Raw genomic sequence first — 24,549 nt, 5'->3', positions numbered from 1 at the left:
CTGCAGGGACTCATGTTTGCTGTGAACTAGGATAGGTGGCCCTGCTTCGAAAAGCAGTCTTCTCCCCTTTGGAAATGTGGATTCCTGTAGCCTCGGAGCTGCTCGCGAAACCCTAGGAAGGCCCAGCTTCTACTCACTGCAGGCACGCCCGGGGAGGAAACGAGTATGTTCCCCCAGACAAACAGGGTGCTTGCAAGTGTCGAGGGGAGCTTCTCAGGTGCCCAGTGGGTCCCGTTTGTTTCCCTTCGCAGCTCCCATCCCTCAGGTACTTATGCTGTGTGCTAACAAGAGTAGGTGGCTCTGCCGACAAAAGCAGCCTTTTCCCTTTGGAAGCTTGGATTCTAGTGTCTCAGGGGCTGCTTGCTAAACCTTGAAGTTGCCCAGGTTCTAACCTCCGTAGGTACGCTTGCGAAGCAAACGAGCACTTTGCCCCGAGAAACCGAGTTCCTGCCAGGTTGGAGGAGAGTTAATCACGCAGACCTCGTTTCTCCTGGGAAAGCGCAAGGCCACACTGAGCCTCAGGGTTGCCTAAGTTTCGACCCGGTAAGCTCTGCGTGCCTCCGTTTCCATGAGGTCTCCACCGTTGTTGTGCTTCAATGGAAAGCGCGGATAGCTTTCAGGACTCCAAGCACTCTTGCCTCCGTACCGTTTCCCATGCTACCACACGGATCCCCCCCACGTCTCCTTTCAGTCTGCTGAGCCACAAGCTGCCGTGTAGGCCCTTCGGAACACTTCTTGCATGCACAGCCCAAGGCGTCACACTGCTCTCTCTCTACCTTTTGAAACCTAGGTTGCCGCAGCTTCTCCCAGCTCAAGAAGACAGTCAGAGCCAGTCTCATGTGCTGAGTAACGTGGACTCAGTGAGGACAAGGGCCCTACCTGCATTCAGAAAAACACTCTGCTCAGCTCTCCATCGAGGAGCTCACACCGCCTGACTCGGTTTAGCAGGACGTCGATGTGAAGTCCAAGCTGAGCAAAGAGCACAATTCCTCCTTTACCCTGCTAGGCCCCGGAAGAGGTAGTGCCAACTAGGCCTCGCTCAGGACAGCCCTCCTTCAGGTATCTTGCCACACTTTGAAGCCTGCACAGTAAAAGGTACTTAGCAAAGTTCCCAGGGTTTCGTCATGCTCTCCCTCGGCAGCTCCACTCCTGCAGGGACTCATGTTTGCTGTGAACTAGGATAGGTGGCCCTGCTTCGAAAAGCAGTCTTTTCCCCTTTGAAAATGTGGATTCTTGTAGCCTCGGAGCTGTTTGCGAAACCCTAGGAAGGCCCAGCTTCTAGTCACTGCAGGCACGCCCGGTGAGGAAACGAGTAATTTCCCCCAGAGAAACAGGCTGCTTGCAAGTGTCGAGGGGAGCTTCTCAGGTGCCCAGTGGGTCCCGTTTGTTTCCCTTCGCAGCTCCCATCCTGCAGGTCCTTATGCTGGGTGCTAACAAGAGTAGGTGGCTCTGCCGACAAAAGCAGCCTTTTCCCTTTGGAAGCTTGGATTCTAGTGTCTAAGGGGCTGCTTGCCAAACCTTGAAGTTGCCCAGGATCTAACTTCCGTAGGTACGCTTGCGTAGCAAACGAGCACTTTCCCCCGAGAAACCGGGTTCCTGCCACGTTGGAGAAGAATTAATCCCGCAGACCTCGTTCCTCCTGGGAAAGCGCAAGGCCACACTGAGACTCAGGGTAGTGCCTAAGTTTCCACCGGGCAAGCTCTGCGTGCCTCGGTTTCCATGAGGTCTCCACCGTTGCTGTGCTTCAATGGAAAACGAGGATAGCTTTCAGGACTCCAAGCACTCTTGCCTCCGTACAGTTTCCCATGCTACCACACGGATCCCCCCCACGTCTCCTCTCTGTCTGCTGAGCCACAAGCTGCCGTGTAGGCCCTTCAGAACACTTCTTGCATGCACAGCCCAAGGCGTCACACTGCTCTCTCTCTACCTTTTGAAACCTAGGTTGCCGCAGCTTCTCCCAGCTCAAGAAGACAGTCAGAGCCAGTCTCATGTGCTGAGTAACGTGGACTCAGTGAGGACAAGGGCCCTACCTGCACTCAGAAAAACACTGTGCTCAGCTCTCCATCCAGGAGCTCACACCGCCTGACTCGGTTTAGCAGGACGTCGATGTGAGGTCCAAGCTGAGCAAAGAGCACAATTCCTCCTTTACCCTGCTAGGCCCCAGAAGAGGTAGTGCCAACTAGGCCTCGCTCACACCAGCCCTCCTTCAGAGATCCTGCCACACTTCGAAGCCTGCACTGTAAAAGGTACTTAGCGAAGTTCCCAGGGTTTCGCCATGCTCCCCCTCGGCAGCTCCACTCCTGCAGGGACTCATGTTTGCTGTGAACTAGGATAGGTGGCCCCGCTACGAAAAGCAGTCTTTTCCCCTTTGGAAATGTGGATTCTTGTAGCCTCGGAGCTGTTTGCGAAACCCTAGTAAGGCCCAGCTTCTACTCACTGCAGGCACGCCCGGGGAGGAAACGAGTATGTTCCCCCAGACAAACAGGGTGCTTGCAAGTGTTGAGGGGAGCTTCTCAGGTGCCCAGTGGGTCCCGTTTGTTTCCCTTCGCAGCTCCCATCCTGCAGGTCCTTATGCTGGGTGCTAACATGAGTAGGTGGCTTTGCCGACAAAAGCAGCCTTTTCCCTTAGAAGCTTGGATTCTAGTGTCTAAGGGGCTGCTTGACAAAACTTGAAGTTGCCCAGGTTCTAACCTCCGTAGGTACGCTTGCGTAGCAAACGAGCACTTTCCCCGAGAAACCAGGTTCCTGCCACGTTGGAGAAGAGTTAATCCCGCAGACCTCGTTCCTCCTGGGAAAGCTCAAGGCCACACTGAGCCTCAGGGTAGTGCCTAAGTTTCCACCCGGTAAGCTCTGCGTGCCTCCGTTTCCATGAGGTCTCCACCGTTGTTGTGCTTCAATGGAAAGCGAGGATAACTTTCAGGACTCCAAGCATTCTTGCCTCCGTACAGTTTCCCATGCTACCACACGGATCCCCCCCACGTCTCCTCTCTGTCTGCTGAGCCACAAGCTGTCGTGTAGGCCCTTCGGAACACTTTTTGCATGCACAGCCCAAGGCGTCACACTGCTCTCTCTCTACCTTTTGAAACCTATGTTGCCGCAGCTTCTCCCAGCTCACGAAGACCGTCAGAGCCGGTCTCATGTGCTGGGTAACGTGGACTCAGTGAGGACAAGGGCCCTACCTGCACTCAGAAAAACACTCTGCTCAGCTCTCCATCCAGGAGGTCACACCGCCTGACTCGGTTTAGCAGGACGTCGATGTGAAGTCCAAGCTGAGCAAAGAGCACAATTCCTCCTTTACCCTGCTAGGCCCCGGAAGAGGTAGTGCCAACTAGGCCTCGCTCAGGCCAGCCCTCCTTCAGGTATCTTGCCACACTTTGAAGCCTGCACAGTAAAAGGTACTTAGCAAAGTTCCCAGGGTTTCGTCATGCTCTCCCTCGGCAGCTCCACTCCTGCAGGGACTCATGTTTGCTGTGAACTAGGATAGGTGGCCCTGCTTCGAAAAGCAGTCTTTTCCCCTTTGAAAATGTGGATTCTTGTAGCCTCGGAGCTGTTTGCGAAACCCTAGGAAGGCCCAGCTTCTAGTCACTGCAGGCACGCCCGGTGAGGAAACGAGTAATTTCCCCCAGAGAAACAGGCTGCTTGCAAGTGTCGAGGGGAGCTTCTCAGGTGCCCAGTGGGTCCCGTTTGTTTCCCTTCGCAGCTCCCATCCTGCAGGTCCTTATGCTGGGTGCTAACAAGAGTAGGTGGCTCTGCCGACAAAAGCAGCCTTTTCCCTTTGGAAGCTTGGATTCTAGTGTCTAAGGGGCTGCTTGCCAAACCTTGAAGTTGCCCAGGATCTAACTTCCGTAGATACGCTTGCGTAGCAAACGAGCACTTTCCCCCGAGAAACCGGGTTCCTGCCACGTTGGAGAAGAATTAATCCCGCAGACCTCGTTCCTCCTGGGAAAGCGCAAGGCCACACTGAGACTCAGGGTAGTGCCTAAGTTTCCACCCGGTAAGCTCTGCGTGCCTCGGTTTCCATGAGGTCTCCACCGTTGCTGTGCTTCAATGGAAAGCGAGGATAGCTTTCAGGACTCCAAGCACTCTTGCTCTCGTACTGTTTCCCATGCTACCACATGGATCCCCCCCACGTCTCCTCTCTGTCTGCTGAGCCACAAGCTGCCGTGTAGGCCCTTCGGAACACTTCTTGCATGCACAGCCCAAGGCGTCACACTGCTCTCTCTCTACCTTTTGAAACCTAGGTTTCCGCAGCTTCTCCCAGCTCACGAAGACAGTCAGAGCCGGTCTCATGTGCTGGGTAACGTGGACTCAGTGAGGACAAGGGCCCTACCTGCACTCAGAAAAACACTCTGCTCAGCTCTCCATCCAGGAGCTCACACCGCCTGGCTCGGTTTAGCAGGACGTCGATGTGAGGTCCCAGCTGAGCAAAGAGCACAATTCCTCCTTTACCCTGCTAGGCCCCGGAAGAGGTAGTGCCAACTAGGCCTCGCTCAGGCCAGCCCTCCTTCAGGGATCTTGCCACACTTTGTAGCCTGCACAGTAAAAGGTTCTTAGCGAAGTTCCCAGGGTTTCGCCATGCTCCCCCTCGGCAGCTCCACTCCTGCAGGGACTCATGTTTGCTGTGAACTAGGATAGGTGGCCCTGCTTCGAAAAGCAGTCTTCTCCCCTTTGGAAATGTGGATTCCTGTAGCCTCGGAGCTGCTCGCGAAACCCTAGGAAGGCCCAGCTTCTACTCACTGCAGGCACGCCCGGGGAGGAAACGAGTATGTTCCCCCAGACAAACAGGGTGCTTGCAAGTGTCGAGGGGAGCTTCTCAGGTGCCCAGTGGGTCCCGTTTGTTTCCCTTCGCAGCTCCCATCCCTCAGGTACTTATGCTGTGTGCTAACAAGAGTAGGTGGCTCTGCCGACAAAAGCAGCCTTTTCCCTTTGGAAGCTTGGATTCTAGTGTCTCAGGGGCTGCTTGCTAAACCTTGAAGTTGCCCAGGTTCTAACCTCCGTAGGTACGCTTGCGAAGCAAACGAGCACTTTGCCCCGAGAAACCGAGTTCCTGCCAGGTTGGAGGAGAGTTAATCACGCAGACCTCGTTTCTCCTGGGAAAGCGCAAGGCCACACTGAGCCTCAGGGTTGCCTAAGTTTCGACCCGGTAAGCTCTGCGTGCCTCCGTTTCCATGAGGTCTCCACCGTTGTTGTGCTTCAATGGAAAGCGCGGATAGCTTTCAGGACTCCAAGCACTCTTGCCTCCGTACCGTTTCCCATGCTACCACACGGATCCCCCCCACGTCTCCTTTCAGTCTGCTGAGCCACAAGCTGCCGTGTAGGCCCTTCGGAACACTTCTTGCATGCACAGCCCAAGGCGTCACACTGCTCTCTCTCTACCTTTTGAAACCTAGGTTGCCGCAGCTTCTCCCAGCTCAAGAAGACAGTCAGAGCCAGTCTCATGTGCTGAGTAACGTGGACTCAGTGAGGACAAGGGCCCTACCTGCACTCAGAAAAACACTCTGCTCAGCTCTCCATCCAGGAGCTCACACCGCCTGACTCGGTTTAGCAGGACGTCGATGTGAAGTCCAAGCTGAGCAAAGAGCACAATTCCTCCTTTACCCTGCTAGGCCCCGGAAGAGGTAGTGCCAACTAGGCCTCGCTCAGGACAGCCCTCCTTCAGGTATCTTGCCACACTTTGAAACCTGCACAGTAAAAGGTACTTAGCAAAGTTCCCAGGGTTTCGTCATGCTCTCCCTCGGCAGCTCCACTCCTGCAGGGACTCATGTTTGCTGTGAACTAGGATAGGTGGCCCTGCTTCGAAAAGCAGTCTTTTCCCCTTTGAAAATGTGGATTCTTGTAGCCTCGGAGCTGTTTGCGAAACCCTAGGAAGGCCCAGCTTCTAGTCACTGCAGGCACGCCCGGTGAGGAAACGAGTAATTTCCCCCAGAGAAACAGGCTGCTTGCAAGTGTCGAGGGGAGCTTCTCAGGTGCCCAGTGGGTCCCGTTTGTTTCCCTTCGCAGCTCCCATCCTGCAGGTCCTTATGCTGGGTGCTAACAAGAGTAGGTGGCTCTGCCGACAAAAGCAGCCTTTTCCCTTTGGAAGCTTGGATTCTAGTGTCTAAGGGGCTGCTTGCCAAACCTTGAAGTTGCCCAGGATCTAACTTCCGTAGGTACGCTTGCGTAGCAAACGAGCACTTTCCCCCGAGAAACCGGGTTCCTGCCACGTTGGAGAAGAATTAATCCCGCAGACCTCGTTCCTCCTGGGAAAGCGCAAGGCCACACTGAGACTCAGGGTAGTGCCTAAGTTTCCACCGGGCAAGCTCTGCGTGCCTCGGTTTCCATGAGGTCTCCACCGTTGCTGTGCTTCAATGGAAAACGAGGATAGCTTTCAGGACTCCAAGCACTCTTGCCTCCGTACAGTTTCCCATGCTACCACACGGATCCCCCCCACGTCTCCTCTCTGTCTGCTGAGCCACAAGCTGCCGTGTAGGCCCTTCAGAACACTTCTTGCATGCACAGCCCAAGGCGTCACACTGCTCTCTCTCTACCTTTTGAAACCTAGGTTGCCGCAGCTTCTCCCAGCTCAAGAAGACAGTCAGAGCCAGTCTCATGTGCTGAGTAACGTGGACTCAGTGAGGACAAGGGCCCTACCTGCACTCAGAAAAACACTGTGCTCAGCTCTCCATCCAGGAGCTCACACCGCCTGACTCGGTTTAGCAGGACGTCGATGTGAGGTCCAAGCTGAGCAAAGAGCACAATTCCTCCTTTACCCTGCTAGGCCCCAGAAGAGGTAGTGCCAACTAGGCCTCGCTCACACCAGCCCTCCTTCAGAGATCCTGCCACACTTCGAAGCCTGCACTGTAAAAGGTACTTAGCGAAGTTCCCAGGGTTTCGCCATGCTCCCCCTCGGCAGCTCCACTCCTGCAGGGACTCATGTTTGCTGTGAACTAGGATAGGTGGCCCCGCTACGAAAAGCAGTCTTTTCCCCTTTGGAAATGTGGATTCTTGTAGCCTCGGAGCTGTTTGCGAAACCCTAGTAAGGCCCAGCTTCTACTCACTGCAGGCACGCCCGGGGAGGAAACGAGTATGTTCCCCCAGACAAACAGGGTGCTTGCAAGTGTTGAGGGGAGCTTCTCAGGTGCCCAGTGGGTCCCGTTTGTTTCCCTTCGCAGTTCCCATCCCTCAGGTACTTATGCTGTGTGCTAACAAGAGTAGGTGGCTCTGCCGACAAAAGCAGCCTTTTCCCTTTGGAAGCTTGGATTCTAGTGTCTCAGGGGCTGCTTGCCAAACCTTGAAGTTGCCCAGGTTCTAACCTCCGTAGGTACGCTTGCGAAGCAAACGAGCACTTTGCCCCGAGAAACCGAGTTCCTGCCAGGTTGGAGGAGAGTTAATCACGAAGACCTCGTTTCTCCTGGGAAAGCGCAAGGCCACACTGAGCCTCAGGGTTGCCTAAGTTTCGACCCGGTAAGCTCTGCGTGCCTCCGTTTCCATGAGGTCTCCACCGTTGTTGTGCTTCAATGGAAAGCGAGGATAGCTTTCAGGACTCCAAGCACTCTTGCTCTCGTACTGTTTCCCATGCTACCACACGGATACCCCCCACGTCTCCTCTCTGTCTGCTGAGCCACAAGCTGCCGTGTAGGCCCTTCGGAACACTTCTTGCATGCACAGCACAAGGCGTCACCATGCTCTCTCTCTACCTTTTGAAACCTAGGTTGCCGCAGCTTCTCCCAGCTCACGAAGACAGTCAGAGCCGGTCTCATGTGCTGGGTAACGTGGACTCAGTGAGGACAAGGGCCCTACCTGCACTCAGAAAAACACTCTGCTCAGCTCTCCATCCAGGAGCTCACACCGCCTGACTCGGTTTAGCAGGACGTCGATGTGAGGTCCAAGCTGAGCAAAGAGCACAATTCCTCCTTTACCCTGCTAGGCCCCGGAAGAGGTAGTGCCAACTAGGCCTCACTCAGGCCAGCCCTCCTTCAGGGATCTTGCCACACTTTGAAGCCTGCACTGTAAAAGGTACTTAGCGAAGTTCCCAGGGTTTCGCCATGCTCCCCCACGGCAGCTCCACTCCTGCAGGGACTCATGTTTGCTGTGAACTAGGATAGGTGGCCCTGCTTCGAAAAGCAGTCTTTTCCCCTTTGAAAATGTGGATTCTTGTAGCCTCGGAGCTGTTTGAGAAACCCTAGGAAGGCCCAGCTTCTACTCACTGCAGGCACGCCCGGGGAGGAAACGAGTATGTTCCCCCAGAGAAACAGGCTGCTTGCAAGTGTCGAGGGGAGCTTCTCAGGTGCCCAGTGGGTCCCGTTTGTTTCCCTTCGCAGCTCCCATCCCTCAGGTACTTATGCTGTGTGCTAACAAGAGTAGGTGGCTCTGCCGACAAAAGCAGCCTTTTCCCTTTGGAAGCTTGGATTCTAGTGTCTCAGGGGCTGCTTGCCAAACCTTGAAGTTGCCCAGGTTCTAACCTCCGTAGGCACGCTTGCGTAGCAAACGAGCACTTTCCCCCGAGAAACCGGGTTCCTGCCACGTTGGAGAAGAGTTAATCCCGCAGACCTCGTTCCTCCTGGGAAAGCGCAAGGCCACACTGAGCCTCAGGGTAGTGCCTAAGTTTCCAGCAGGCAAGCTCTGCGTGCCTCGGTTTCCATGAGTTCTCCACCGTTGTTGTGCTTCAATGGAAAGCGAGGATAACTTTCAGGACTCCAAGCATTCTTGCCTCCGTACAGTTTCCCATGCTACCACACGGATCCCCCCCACGTCTCCTCTCTGTCTGCTGAGCCACAAGCTGCCGTGTAGGCCCTTCGGAACACTTCTTGCATGCACAGCCCAAGGCGTCACACTGCTCTCTCTCTACCTTTTGAATCCTAGGTTGCCGCAGCTTCTCCCAGCTCAAGAAGACAGTCAGAGCCAGTCTCATGTGCTGAGTAACGTGGACTCAGTGAGGACAAGGGCCCTACCAGCACTCAGAAAAACACTCTGCTTAGCTCTCCATCCAGGAGCTCACACCGCCTGACTCGGTTTAGCAGGACGTCGATGTGAGGTCCAAGCTGAGCAAAGAGCACAATTCCTCCTTTACCCTGCTAGGCCCCGGAAGAGGTAGTGCCAACTAGGCCTCGCTCACACCAGCCCTCCTTCAGAGATCCTGCCACACTTAGAAGCCTGCACTGTAAAAGGTACTTAGCGAAGTTCCCATGGTTTCGCCATGCTCCCCCTCGGCAGCTCCACTCCTGCAGGGACTCATGTTTGCTGTGAACTAGGATAGGTGGCCCTGCTACGAAAAGCAGTCTTTTCCCCTTTGGAAATGTGGATTCTTGTAGCCTCGGAGCTGTTTGCGAAACCCTAGTAAGGCCCAGCTTCTACTCACTGCAGGCACGCCCGGGGAGGAAACGAGTATGTTCCCCCAGACAAACAGGGTGCTTGCAAGTTTCGAGGGGAGCTTCTCAGGTGCCCAGTGGGTCCCGTTTGTTTCCCTTCGCAGCTCCCATCCTGCAGGTCCTTATGCTGGGTGCTAACAAGAGTAGGTGGCTCTGCCGACAAAAGCACCCTTTTCCCTTTGGAAGCTTGGATTCTAGTGTCTAAGGGGCTGCTTGCCAAACCTTGAAGTTGCCCAGGTTCTAACCTCCGTAGGTACGCTTGCGTAGCAAACGAGTACTTTCCCCCGAGAAACCGCGTTCCTGCCACGTTGAAGAAGAGTTAATCCCGCAGACCTCGTTCCTCCTGGGAAAGCGCAAGGCCACACTGAGCCTCAGGGTAGTGCCTAAGTTTCCACCAGGCAAGCTCTGCGTGCCTCGGTTTCCATGAGGTCTCCACCGTTGTTGTGCTTCAATGGAAAGCGAGGATAACTTTCAGGACTCCAAGCATTCTTGCCTCCGTACAGTTTCCCATGCTACCACACGGATCCCCCCCACGTCTCCTCTCTGTCTGCTGAGCCACAAGCTGTCGTGTAGGCCCTTCGGAACACTTTTTGCATGCACAGCCCAAGGCGTCACACTTCTCTCTCTCTACCATTTGAAACCTAGGTTGCCGCAGCTTCTCCCAGCTCAGGAAGACAGTCAGAGCCGGTCTCATGTGCTGGGTACCGTGGAATCAGTGAGGACAAGGGCCCTACCTGCACTCAGAAAAACACTCTGCTCAGCTCTCCATCCAGGAGCTCACACCGCCTGACTCGGTTTAGCAGGACGTCGATGTGAGGTCCAAGCTGAGCAAAGAGCACAATTCCTCCTTTACCCTGCTAGGCCCCGGAAGAGGCAGTGCCAACTAGGCCTCGCTCAGGCCAGCCCTCCTTCAGGGATCTTGCCACACTTTGAAGCCTGCACAGTAAAAGGTACTTAGCGAAGTTCCCAGGGTTTCGCCATGCTCTCCCTCGGCAGCTCCACTCCTGCAGGGACTCATGTTTGCTGTGAACTAGGATAGGTGGCCCTGCTTCGAAAAGCAGTCTTTTCCCCTTTGGAAATGTGGATTCTTGTAGCCTCGGAGCTGCTTGCGAAACCCTAGGAAGGCCAGGCTTCTACTCACTGCAGGCACGCCCGGGGAGGAAACGAGTATGTTCCCCCAGAGAAACAGGCTGCTTGCAAGTGTCGAGGGGAGCTTCTCAGGTGCCCAGTGGGTCCCGTTTGTTTCCCTTCGCAGCTCCCATCCTGCAGGTCCTTATGCTGGGTGCTAACAAGAGTAGGTGGCTCTGCCGACAAAAGCAGCCTTTTCCCTTTGGAAGCTTGGATTCTAGTGTCTAAGGGGCTGCTTGCCAAACCTTGAAGTTGCCCAGGTTCTAACCTCTGTAGGTACGCTTGCGTAGCAAACGAGCACTTTCCCCCGAGAAACCGGGTTCCTGCCACGTTGGAGAAGAGTTAATCCCGCAGACCTCGTTCCTCCTGGGAAAGCGCAAGGCCACACTGAGACTCACGGTAGTTCCTAAGTTTCCACCGGGCAAGCTCTGCGTGCCTCGGTTTCCATGAGGTCTCCACCGTTGTTGTGCTTCAGTGGAAAGCGACGATAGCTTTCAGGACTCCAAGCACTCTTGCTCTCGTACTGTTTCCCATGCTACCACACGGATCCCCCCCACGTCTCCTCTCTGTCTGCTGAGCCACAAGCTGCCGTGTAGGCCCTTCGGAACACTTCTTGCATGCACAGCCCAAGGCGTCACACTGCTCTCTCTCTACCATTTGAAACCTAGGTTGCCGCAGCTTCTCCCAGCTCAGGAAGACAGTCAGAGCCGGTCTCATGTGCTGGGTACCGTGGAATCAGTGAGGACAAGGGCCCTACCTGCACTCAGAAAAACACTCTGCTCAGCTCTCCATCCAGGAGCTCACACCGCCTGACTCGGTTTAACAGGACGTCGATGTGAGGTCCAGGCTGAGCAAAGAGCACAATTCCTCCTTTACCCTGCTCGGCCACGGAAGAGGTAATGCCAACTAGGCCTCGCTCAGGCCAGCCCTCCTTCAGGGATCTTGCCACACTTTGAAGCCTGCACAGTAAAAGGTACTTAGCGAAGTTCCCAGGGTTTCGTCATGCTCTCCCTCGGCAGCTCCACTCCTGCAGGGACTCATGTTTGCTGTGAACTAGGATAGGTGGCCCTGCTTCGAAAAGCAGTCTTTTCCCCTTTGAAAATGCGGATTCTTGTAGCCTCGGAGCTGTTTGCGAAACCCTAGGAAGGCCCAGCTTCTAGTCACTGCAAGCACGCCCGGTGAGGAAACGAGTATGTTCCCCCAGAGAAACACGCTGCTTGCAAGTGTCGAGGGGAGCTTCTCAGGTGCCCAGTGGGTCCCGTTTGTTTCCCTTCGCAGCTCCCATCCTGCAGGTAATTATGCTGGGTGCTAACAAGAGTAGGTGGCTCTGCCGACAAAAGCAGCCTTTTCCCTTTGGAAGCTTGGATTCTAGTGTCTCAGGGTCTGCTTGCCAAACCTTGAAGTTTCCCAGGTTCTAACCTCCGTAGGTACGCTTGCGTAGCAAACGAGCACTTTCTCCCGAGAAACCGGGTTCCTGCCACGTTGGAGAAGAGTTAATCCCGCAGACCTCGTTCCTCCTGGGAAAGCGCAAGGCCACACTGAGCCTCAGAGTAGTGCCTAAGTTTCCACCAGGCAAGCTCTGCGTGCCTCGGTTTCCATGAGGTCTCCACCGTTGTTGTGCTTCAATGGAAAGCGAGGATAGCTTTCAGGACTCCAAGCATTCTTGCCTCCGTACCGTTTCCCATGCTACCACACGGATCCCCCCCACGTCTCCTCTCTGTCTGCTGAGCCACAAGCTGTCGTGTAGGCCCTTCGGAACACTTTTTGCATGCACAGCCCAAGGCGTCACACTGCTCTCTCTCTACCATTTGAAACCTAGGTTGCCGCAGCTTCTCCCAGCTCAGGAAGACAGTCAGAGCCGGTCTCATGTGCTGGGTACCGTGGAATCAGTGAGGACAAGGGCCCTACCTGCACTCAGAGAAACACTCTGCTCAGCTCTCCATCCAGGAGCTCACACCGCCTGACTCGGTTTAGCAGGACGTCGATGTGAGGTCCAGGCTGAGCAAAGAGCACAATTCCTCCTTTACCCTGCTAGGCCACGGAAGAGGTAATGCCAACTAGGCCTCGCTCAGGCCAGCCCTCCTTCAGGGATCTTGCCACACTTTGAAGCCTGCACAGTAAAAGGTACTTAGCGAAGTTCCCAGGGTTTCGTCATGCTCTCCCTCGGCAGCTCCACTCCTGCAGGGACTCATGTTTGCTGTGAACTAGGAGAGGTGGCCGTGCTTCGAAAAGCAGTCTTTTCCCCTTTGAAAATGTGGATTCTTGTAGCCTCGGAGCTGTTTGCGAAACCCTAGGAAGGCCCAGCTTCTACTCACTGCAGGCACGTCCGGGGAGGAAACGAGTATGTTCCCCCAGAGAAACAGGGTGCTTGCAAGTGTCGAGGGGAGCTTCTCAGGTGCCCAGTGGGTCCCGTTTGTTTCCCTTCGCAGCTCCCATCCTGCAGGTAATTATGCTGGGTGCTAACAAGAGTAGGTGGCTCTGCCGACAAAAGCAGCCTTTTCCCTTTGGAAGCTTTGATTCTAGTGTCTAAGGGGCTGCTTGCCAAACCTTGAAGTTTCCCAGGTTCTAACCTCCGTAGGTACGCTTGCTTAGCAAACGAGCACTTTCCCCCGAGAAACCGGTTGCCTGCCACGTTGGAGAAGAGTTAAACCCGCAGACCTCGTTCCTCCTGGGAAAGCGCAAGGCCACACTGAGCCTCAGGGTAGTGCCTAAGTTTCCACCAGGCAAGCTCTGCGTGCCTCGGTTTCCATGAGGTCTCCACCGTTGTTGTGCTTCAATGGAAAGCGAGGATAGCTTTCAGGACTCCAAGCATTCTTGCCTCCGTACCGTTTCCCATGCTACCACACGGATCCCCCCCACGTCTCCTCTCTGTCTGCTGAGCCACAAGCTGTCGTGTAGGCCCTTCGGAACACTTTTTGCATGCACAGCCCAAGGCGTCACACTGCTCTCTCTCTACCATTTGAAACCTAGGTTGCCGCAGCTTCTCCCAGCTCAGGAAGACAGTCAGAGCCGGTCTCATGTGCTGGGTACCGTGGAATCAGTGAGGACAAGGGCCCTACCTGCACTCAGAGAAACACTCTGCTCAGCTCTCCATCCAGGAGCTCACACCGCCTGACTCGGTTTAGCAGGACGTCGATGTGAGGTCCAGGCTGAGCAAAGAGCACAATTCCTCCTTTACCCTGCTAGGCCACGGAAGAGCTAATGCCAACTAGGCCTCGCTCAGGCCAGCCCTCCTTCAGGGATCTTGCCACACTTTGAAGCCTGCACAGTAAAAGGTACTTAGCGAAGTTCCCAGGGTTTCGTCATGCTCTCCCTCGGCAGCTCCACTCCTGCAGGGACTCATGTTTGCTGTGAACTAGGATAGGTGGCCCTGCTTCGAAAAGCAGTCTTTTCCCCTTTGGAAATGTGGATTCTTGTAGCCTCGGAGCTGCTTGCGAAACCCTAGGAAGGCCAGGCTTCTACTCACTGCAGGCACGCCCGGGGAGGAAACGAGTATGTTCCCCCAGAGAAACAGGCTGCTTGCAAGTGTCGAGGGGATCTTCTCAGGTGCCCAGTGGGTCCCGTTTGTTTCCCTTCGCAGCTCCCATCCTGCAGGTCCTTATGCTGGGTGCTAACAAGAGTAGGTGGCTCTGCCGACAAAAGCAGCCTTTTCCCTTTGGAAGCTTGGATTCTAGTGTCTAAGGGGCTGCTTGCCAAACCTTGAAGTTGCCCAGGTTCTAACCTCCGTAGGTACGCTTGCGTAGCAAACGAGCACTTTCCCCCGAGAAACCGGGTTCCTGCCACGTTGGAGAAGAGTTAATCCCGCAGACCTCGTTCCTCCTGGGAAAGCGCAAGGCCACACTGAGACTCACGGTAGTTCCTAAGTTTCCACCGGGCAAGCTCTGCGTGCCTCGGTTTCCATGAGGTCTCCACCGTTGTTGTGCTTCAATGGAAAGCGACGATAGCTTTCAGGACTCCAAGCACTCTTGCTCTCGTACTGTTTCCCATGCTACCACACGGATCCCCCCCACGTCTCCTCTCTGTCTGCTGAGCCACAAGCTGTCGTGTAGGCCCTTCGGAACACTCTTTGCATGCACAGCCCAAGGCGTCACACTGCTCTCTCTCTACCATTTGAAACCTAGGTTGCCGCAGCTTCTCCCAGCTCAAGAAGACAGTCAGAGCCGGTCTCATGTGCTGGGTACCGTGGAATCAGTGAGGACAAGGGCCCTACCTGCACTCAGAAAAACACTCTGCTCAGCTCTCCATCCAGGAGCTCACACCGCCTGACTCGGCTTAGCAGGACGTCGATGTGAGGTCCAAGCTGAGCAAAGAGCACAATTCCTCCTTTACCCTGCTAGGCCACGGAAGAGGTAATGCCAACTAGGCCTCGCTCAGGCCAGCCCTCCTTCAGGGATCTTGCCACACTTTGAAGCCTGCACAGTAAAAGGTACTTAGCGAAGTTCCCAGGGTTTCGTCATGCTCTCCCTCGGCAGCTCCACTCCTGCAGGGACTCATGTTTGCTGTGAACTAGGAGAGGTGGCCCTGCTTCGAAAAGCAGTCTTTTCCCCTTTGAAAATGTGGATTCTTGTAGCCTCGGAGCTGTTTGCGAAACCCTAGGAAGGCCCAACTTCTACTCACTGCAGGCACGCCCGGTGAGGAAACGAGTATGTTCCCCCAGAGAAACAGGCTGCTTGCAAGTGTCGAGGGGAGCTTCTCAGGTGCCCAGTGGGTCCCGTTTGTTTCCCTTCGCAGCTCCCATCCTGCAGGTAATTATGCTGGGTGCTAACAAGAGTAGGTGGCTCTGCCGACAAAAGCAGCCTTTTCCCTTTGGAAGCTTTGATTCTAGTGTCTAAGGGGCTGCTTGCCAAACCTTGAAGTTGCCCAGGTTCTAACATCCGTAGGTACGCTTGCTTAGCAAACGAGCACTTTCCCCCGAGAAACCGGGTTCCTGCCACGTTGGAGAAGAGTTAATCCCGCAGACCTCGTTCCTCCTGGGAAAGCGCAAGGCCACACTGAGCCTCAGGGTAGTGCCTAAGTTTCCACCCGGTAAGCTCTGCGTGCCTCCGTTTCCATGAGGTCTCCACCGTTGTTGTGTTTCAATGGAAAGCGAGGATAGCTTTCAGGACTCCAAGCACTCTTGCCTCCGTACCGTTTCCCATGCTACCACACGGATCCCCCCCACGTCTCCTCTCAGTCTGCTGAGCCACAAGCTGCCGTGTAGGCCCTTCGGAACACTTCTTGCATGCACAGCCCAAGGCGTCACACTGCTCTCTCTCTACCTTTTGAAACCTATGTTGCCGCAGCTTCTCCCAGCTCACGAAGACCGTCAGAGCCGGTCTCATGTGCTGGGTAACGTGGAGTCATGAGGACAAGGGCCCTACCTGCACTCAGAAAAACAATCTGCTCAGCTCTCTATCCAGGAGCTCACACCGCCTGACTCGGTTTAGCAGGACGTCGATGTGAGGTCCAAGCTGAGCAAAGAGCACAATTCCTCCTTTACCCTGCTAGGCCCCGGAAGAGGTAGTGCCAACTAGGCCTCGCTCAGGCCAGGCCTCCTTCAGGGATCTTGCCACACTTTGAAGCCTGCACAGTAAAAGGTACTTAGCGAAGTTCCCAGGGTTTCGCCATGCTCTCCCTCGGCAGCTCCACTCCTGGCGGGACTCATGTTTGCTGTGAACTAGGATGGGTGGCCCTGCTTCGAAAAGCAGTCTCTTCCCCTTTGAAAATGTGGATTCTTGTAGCCTCGGAGCTGTTTGCGAAACCCTAGGAAGGCCCAGCTTCTAGTCACGGAGGCACGCCCGGGGAGGAAACGAGTATGTTCCCCCAGAGAAACAGGCTGCTTGCAAGTGTCGAGGGGAGCTTCTCAGGTGCCCAGTGGGTCCCGTTTGTTTCCCTTCGCAGCTCCCATCCTGCAGGTCCTTATGCTGGGTGCTAACAAGAGTAGGTGGCTCTGCCGACAAAAGCAGCCTTTTCCCTTTGGAAGCTTGGATTCTAGTGTCTAAGGGGCTGCTTGCCAAACCTTGAAGTTGCCCAGGTTCTAACCTCCGTAGGTACGCTTGCGTAGCAAACGAGCACTTTCCCCCGAGCAACCGGGTTCCTGCCACGTTGGAGAAGAGTTAATCCCGCAGACCTCGTTCCTCCTGGGAAAGCGCAAGGCCACACTGAGCCTCAGGGTAGTGCCTAAGTTTCCACCCGGTAAGCTCTGCGTGCCTCCGTTTCCATGAGGTCTCCACCGTTGTGCTTCAATGGAAAGTGAGGATAGCTTTCAGGACTCCAAGCACTCTTGCCTCCGTACCGTTTCCCATGCTACCACACGGATCCCCCCCACGTCTCCTCTCTGTCTGCTGAGCCACAAGCAGCCGTGTAGGCCCTTCGGAACACCTCTTGCATGCACAGCCCATGGCGTCACACTGCTCTCTCTCTACCTTTTGAAACCTAGGTTGCCGCAGCTTCTCCCAGCTCACGAAGACAGTCAGAGCCGGTCTCATGTGCTGGGTAACGTGGACTCAGTGAGGACAAGGGCCCTACCTGCACTCAGAAAAACACTCTGCTCAGCTCTCCATCCAGGAGGTCACACCGCCTGACTCGGTTTAGCAGGACGTCGATGTGAGGTCCCAGCTGAGCAAAGAGCAAAATTCCTCCTTTACCCTGCTAGGCCCCGGAAGAGGTAGTGCCAACTAGGCCTCGCTCAGGCCAGCCCTCCTTAAGGGATCTTGCCACACTTTGAAGCCTGCACAGTAAAAGGTTCTTAGCGAAGTTCCCAGGGTTTCGCCATGCTCCCCCTCGGCAGCTCCACTCCTGCAGGGACTCATGTTTGCTGTGAACTAGGATAGGTGGCCCTGCTTCGAAAAGCAGTCTTTTCCCCTTTGAAAATGCGGATTTTTGTAGCCTCGGAGCTGTTTGCGAAACCCTAGGAAGACCCCGCTTCTACTCACTGCAGGCACGCCCGGGGAGGAAACGAGTATGTTCCCCCAGACAAACAGGGTGCTTGCAAGTGTCGAGGGGAGCTTCTCAGGTGCCCAGTGGGTCCCGTTTGTTTCCCTTCGCAGCTCCCATCCTGCAGGTCCTTATGCTGGGTGCTAACAAGAGTAGGTGGCTCTGCCGACAAAAGCAGCCTTTTCCCTTTGGAAGCTTGGATTCTAGTGTCTAAGGGGCTGCTTGCCAAACCTTGAAGTTGCCCAGGTTCTAACCTCCGTAGGTACGCTTGCGTAGCAAACGAGCACTTTCCTCCGAGAAACCGGGTTCCTCCCAGGTTGGAGAAGAGTTAATCCCGCAGACCTCGTTCCTCCTGGGAAAGCGCAAGGCCACACTGAGCCTCAGGGTAGTGCCTAAGTTTCCACCCGGTAAGCTCTGCGTGCCTCCGTTTCCATGAGGTCTCCACCGTTGTTGTGCTTCAATGGAAAGCGAGGATAGCTTTCAGGACTCCAAGCACTCTTGCCTCCGTACCGTTTCCCATGCTACCACACGGATCCCCCCCACGTATCCTCTCAGTCTGCTGAGCCACAAGCTGCCGTGTAGGCCCTTCGGAACACTTCTTGCATGCACAGCCCAAGGCGTCACACTGCTCTCTCTCTACCTTTTGAAACCTAGGTTGCCGCAGCTTCTCCCAGCTCACGAAGACAGTCAGAGCCGGTCTCATGTGCTGGGTAACGTGGACTCAGTGAGGACAAGGGCCCTACCTGCACTCAGAAAAACACTCTGCTCAGCTCTCCATCCAGGAGTTCACACCGCCTGACTCGGTTTAGCAGGACGTCGATGTGAGGTCCAAGCTGAGCAAAGAGCACAATTCCTCCTTTACCCTGCTAGGCCCCGGAAGAGGTAGTGCCAACTAGGCCTCACTCAGGCCAGCCCTCCTTGAGGGATCTTGCCACACTTTGAAGCCTGCACAGTAAAAGATACTTAGCGAAGTTCCCAGGGTTTCGTCATGCTCTCCCTCGGCAGCTCCACTCCTGCAGGGACTCATGTTTGCTGTGAACTAGGATAGGTGGCCCTGCTTCGAAAAGCAGTCTTTTCCCCTTTGAAAATGCGGATTCTTGTAGCCTCGGAGCTGTTTGCGAAACCCTAGGAAGGCCCAGCTTCTAGTCACTGCAAGCACGCCCGGTGAGGAAACGAGTAATTTCCCCCAGAGAAACAGGCTGCTTGCAAGTGTCGAGGGGAGCTTCTCAGGTGCCCAGTGGGTCCCGTTTGTTTCCCTTCGCAGCTCCCATCCCTCAGGTACTTATGCTGTGTGCTAACAAGAGTAGGTGGCTCTGCCGACAAAAGCAGCCTTTTCCCTTTGGAAGCTTGGATTCTAGTGTCTCAGGGGCTGCTTGCCAAACCTTGAAGTTGCCCAGGTTCTAACCTCCGTAGGTACGCTTGCGTAGCAAACGAGCACTTTCCCCCGAGAAACCGGGTTCCTGCCACGTTGGAGAAGAGTTAATCCCGCAGACCTCGTTCCTCCTGGGAAAGCGCAAGGCCACACTGAGCCTCAGGGTAGTGCCTAAGTTTCCACCAGGCAAGCTCTGCGTGCCTCGGTTTCCATGAGGTCTCCACCGTTGTTGTGCTTCAATGGAAAGCTAGGATAACTTTCAGGACTCCAAGCATTCTTGCCCGTACAGTTTCCCATGCTACCACACGGATCCCCCCCACGTCTCCTCTCTGTCTGCTGAGCCACAAGCTGTCGTGTAGGCCCTTCGGAACACTTTTTGCATGCACAGCCCAAGGCGTCACACTGCTCTCTCTCTACCATTTGAAACCTAGGTTGCCGCAGCTTCTCCCAGCTCAGGAAGACAGTCAGAGCCGGTCTCATGTGCTGGGTACCGTGGAATCAGTGAGGACAAGGGCCCTACCTGCACTCAGAAAAACACTCTGCTCAGCTCTCCATCCAGGAGCTCACACCGCCTGACTCGGTTTAGCAGGACGTCGATGTGAGGTCCAGGCTGAGCAAAGAGCACAATTCCTCCTTTACCCTGCTAGGCCACGGAAGAGGTAATGCCAACTAGGTCTCGCTCAGGCCAGCCCTCCTTCAGGGATCTTGCCACACTTTGAAGCCTGCACAGTAAAAGGTACTTAGCGAAGTTCCCAGGGTTTCGTCATGCTCTCCCTCGGCAGCTCCACTCCTGCAGGGACTCATGTTTGCTGTGAACTAGGAGAGGTGGCCCTGCTTCGAAAAGCAGTCTTTTCCCCTTTGAAAATGTGGATTCTTGTAGCCTCGGAGCTGTTTGCGAAACCCTAGGAAGGCCCAGCTTCTACTCACTGCAGGCACGCCCGGGGAGGAAACGAGTATGTTCCCCCAGAGAAACAGGCTGCTTGCAAGTGTCGAGCGGAGCTTCACAGGTGCCCAGTGGGTCCCGTTTGTTTCCCTTCGCAGCTCCCATCCTGCAGGTAATTATGCTGGGTGCTAACAAGAGTAGGTGGCTCTGCCGAAAAAAGCCGCCTTTTCCCTTTGGAAGCTTTGATTCTAGTGTCTAAGGGGCTGCTTGCCAAACCTTGAAGTTGCCCAGGTTCTAACCTCCGTAGGTACGCTTGCTTAGCAAACGAGCACTTTCCCCCGAGAAACCGGGTTCCTGCCACGTTGGAGAAGAGTTAATCCCGCAGACCTCGTTCCTCCTGGGAAAGCGCAAGGCCACACTGAGCCTCAGGGTAGTGCCTAAGTTTCCACCCGGTAAGCTCTGCGTGCCTCCGTTTCCATGAGGTCTCCACCGTTGTTGTGTTTCAATGGAAAGCGAGGATAGCTTTCAGGACTCCAAGCACTCTTGCCTCCGTACCGTTTCCCATGCTACCACACGGATCCCCCCCACGTCTCCTCTCTGTCTGCTGAACCACAAGCAGCCGTGTAGGCCCTTCGGACCACTTCTTGCATGCACAGCCCAAGGCGTCACACTGCTCTCTCTCTACCTTTTGAAACCTAGGTTGCCGCAGCTTCTCCCAGCTCAGGAAGACAGTCAGAGCCGGTCTCATGTACTGGGTACCGTGGACTCAGTGAGGACAAGGGCCCTACCTGCACTCAGAAAAACACTCTGCTCAGCTCTCCATCCAGGAGCTCACACCGCCTGACTCGGTTTAGCAGGACGTCGATGTGAGGTCCAAGCTGAGCAAAGAGCACAATTCCTCCTTTACCCTGCTAGGCCCCGGAAGAGGTAGTGCCAACTAGGCCTCGCTCAGGACAGCCCTCCTTCAGGGATCTTGCCACACTTTGAAGCCTGCACAGTAAAAGGTACTTAGCGAAGTTCCCAGGGTTTCGCCATGCTCTCCCTCGGCAGCTCCATTCCTGCAGGGACTCATGTTTGCTGTGAACTAGGATAGGTGGCCCTGCTTCCAAAAGCAGTCTTTTCCCCTTTGGAAATGTGGATTCTTGTAGCCTCGGAGCTGCTTGCGAAACCCTAGGAAGGCCAGGCTTCTACTCACTACAGGCACGCCCGGGGAGGAAACGAGTATGTTCCCCCAGAGAAACAGGCTGTTTGCAAGTGTCGAGGGGAGCTTCTCAGGTGCCCAGTGGGTCCCGTTTGTTTCCCTTCGCAGCTCCCATCCTGCAGGTCCTTATGCTGGGTGCTAACAAGAGTAGGTGGCTCTGCCGACAAAAGCAGCCTTTTCCCTTTGGAAGCTTGGATTCTAGTGTCTAAGGGGCTGCTTGCCAAACCTTGAAGTTGCCCAGGTTCTAACCTCCGTAGGTACGCTTGCGTAGCAAACGAGCACTTTCCCCCGAGCAACCGGGTTCCTGCCACGTTGGAGAAGAGTTAATCCCGCAGACCTCGTTCCTCCTGGGAAAGCGCAAGGCCACACTGAGCCTCAGGGTAGTGCCTAAGTTTCCACCCGGTAAGCTCTGCGTGCCTCCGTTTCCATGAGGTCTCCACCGTTGTGCTTCAATGGAAAGTGAGGATAGCTTTCAGGACTCCAAGCACTCTTGCCTCCGTACCGTTTCCCATGCTACCACACGGATCCCCCCCACGTCTCCTCTCTGTCTGCTGAGCCACAAGCAGCCGTGTAGGCCCTTCGGAACACCTCTTGCATGCACAGCCCATGGCGTCACACTGCTCTCTCTCTACCTTTTGAAACCTAGGTTGCCGCAGCTTCTCCCAGCTCACGAAGACAGTCAGAGCCGGTCTCATGTGCTGGGTAACGTGGACTCAGTGAGGACAAGGGCCCTACCTGCACTCAGAAAAACACTCTGCTCAGCTCTCCATCCAGGAGCTCACACCGCCTGACTCGGTTTAGCAGGACGTCGATGTGAGGTCCCAGCTGAGCAAAGAGCAAAATTCCTCCTTTACCCTGCTAGGCCCCGGAAGAGGTAGTGCCAACTAGGCCTCGCTCAGGCCAGCCCTCCTTAAGGGATCTTGCCACACTTTGAAGCCTGCACAGTAAAAGGTTCTTAGCGAAGTTCCCAGGGTTTCGCCATGCTCCCCCTCGGCAGCTCCACTCCTGCAGGGACTCATGTTTGCTGTGAACTAGGATAGGTGGCCCTGCTTCGAAAAGCAGTCTTTTCCCCTTTGAAAATGCGGATTTTTGTAGCCTCGGAGCTGTTTGCGAAACCCTAGGAAGACCCCGCTTCTACTCACTGCAGGCACGCCCGGGGAGGAAACGAGTATGTTCCCCCAGACAAACAGGGTGCTTGCAAGTGTCGAGGGGAGCTTCTCAGGTGCCCAGTGGGTCCCGTTTGTTTCCCTTCGCAGCTCCCATCCTGCAGGTCCTTATGCTGGGTGCTAACAAGAGTAGGTGGCTCTGCCGACAAAAGCAGCCTTTTCCCTTTGGAAGCTTGGATTCTAGTGTCTAAGGGGCTGCTTGCCAAACCTTGAAGTTGCCCAGGTTCTAACCTCCGTAGGTACGCTTGCGTAGCAAACGAGCACTTTCCTCCGAGAAACCGGGTTCCTCCCAGGTTGGAGAAGAGTTAATCCCGCAGACCTCGTTCCTCCTGGGAAAGCGCAAGGCCACACTGAGCCTCAGGGTAGTGCCTAAGTTTCCACCAGGCAAGCTCTGCGTGCCTCGGTTTCCATGAGGTCTCCACCGTTGTTGTGCTTCAATGGAAAGCGAGGATAACTTTCAGGACTCCAAGCATTCTTGCCCGTACAGTTTCCCATGCTACCACACGGATCCCCCCCACGTCTCCTCTCTGTCTGCTGAGCCACAAGCTGTCGTGTAGGCCCTTCGGAACACTTTTTGCATGCACAGCCCAAGGCGTCACACTGCTCTCTCTCTACCATTTGAAACCTAGGTTGCCGCAGCTTCTCCCAGCTCAGGAAGACAGTCAGAGCCGGTCTCATGTGCTGGGTACCGTGGAATCAGTGAGGACAAGGGCCCTACCTGCACTCAGAAAAACACTCTGCTCAGCTCTCCATCCAGGAGCTCACACCGCCTGACTCGGTTTAGCAGGACGTCGATGTGAGGTCCAGGCTGAGCAAAGAGCACAATTCCTCCTTTACCCTGCTAGGCCACGGAAGAGGTAATGCCAACTAGGTCTCGCTCAGGCCAGCCCTCCTTCAGGGATCTTGCCACACTTTGAAGCCTGCACAGTAAAAGGTACTTAGCGAAGTTCCCAGGGTTTCGTCATGCTCTCCCTCGGCAGCTCCACTCCTGCAGGGACTCATGTTTGCTGTGAACTAGGAGAGGTGGCCCTGCTTCGAAAAGCAGTCTTTTCCCCTTTGAAAATGTGGATTCTTGTAGCCTCGGAGCTGTTTGCGAAACCCTAGGAAGGCCCAGCTTCTACTCACTGCAGGCACGCCCGGGGAGGAAACGAGTATGTTCCCCCAGAGAAACAGGCTGCTTGCAAGTGTCGAGCGGAGCTTCACAGGTGCCCAGTGGGTCCCGTTTGTTTCCCTTCGCAGCTCCCATCCTGCAGGTAATTATGCTGGGTGCTAACAAGAGTAGGTGGCTCTGCCGACAAAAGCCGCCTTTTCCCTTTGGAAGCTTTGATTCTAGTGTCTAAGGGGCTGCTTGCCAAACCTTGAAGTTGCCCAGGTTCTAACCTCCGTAGGTACGCTTGCTTAGCAAACGAGCACTTTCCCCCGAGAAACCGGGTTCCTGCCACGTTGGAGAAGAGTTAATCCCGCAGACCTCGTTCCTCCTGGGAAAGCGCAAGGCCACACTGAGCCTCAGGGTAGTGCCTAAGTTTCCACCCGGTAAGCTCTGCGTGCCTCCGTTTCCATGAGGTCTCCACCGTTGTTGTGTTTCAATGGAAAGCGAGGATAGCTTTCAGGACTCCAAGCACTCTTGCCTCCGTACCGTTTCCCATGCTACCACACGGATCCCCCCCACGTCTCCTCTCTGTCTGCTGAACCACAAGCAGCCGTGTAGGCCCTTCGGACCACTTCTTGCATGCACAGCCCAAGGCGTCACACTGCTCTCTCTCTACCTTTTGAAACCTAGGTTGCCGCAGCTTCTCCCAGCTCAGGAAGACAGTCAGAGCCGGTCTCATGTACTGGGTACCGTGGACTCAGTGAGGACAAGGGCCCTACCTGCACTCAGAAAAACACTCTGCTCAGCTCTCCATCCAGGAGCTCACACCGCCTGACTCGGTTTAGCAGGACGTCGATGTGAGGTCCAAGCTGAGCAAAGAGCACAATTCCTCCTTTACCCTGCTAGGCCCCGGAAGAGGTAGTGCCAACTAGGCCTCGCTCAGGACAGCCCTCCTTCAGGGATCTTGCCACACTTTGAAGCCTGCACAGTAAAAGGTACTTAGCGAAGTTCCCAGGGTTTCGCCATGCTCTCCCTCGGCAGCTCCATTCCTGCAGGGACTCATGTTTGCTGTGAACTAGGATAGGTGGCCCTGCTTCCAAAAGCAGTCTTTTCCCCTTTGGAAATGTGGATTCTTGTAGCCTCGGAGCTGCTTGCGAAACCCTAGGAAGGCCAGGCTTCTACTCACTACAGGCACGCCCGGGGAGGAAACGAGTATGTTCCCCCAGAGAAACAGGCTGTTTGCAAGTGTCGAGGGGAGCTTCTCAGGTGCCCAGTGGGTCCCGTTTGTTTCCCTTCGCAGCTCCCATCCTGCAGGTCCTTATGCTGGGTGCTAACAAGAGTAGGTGGCTCTGCCGACAAAAGCAGCCTTTTCCCTTTGGAAGCTTGGATTCTAGTGTCTAAGGGGCTGCTTGCCAAACCTTGAAGTTGCCCAGGTTCTAACCTCCGT

The sequence above is a fragment of the Balaenoptera physalus genome (genome assembly GCF_965194825.1).
Source record: "Balaenoptera physalus genome assembly, chromosome: 13".
Lineage (NCBI taxonomy): Eukaryota > Metazoa > Chordata > Mammalia > Artiodactyla > Balaenopteridae > Balaenoptera > Balaenoptera physalus.
Note: the sequence above shows the minus strand (reverse complement) of the source record.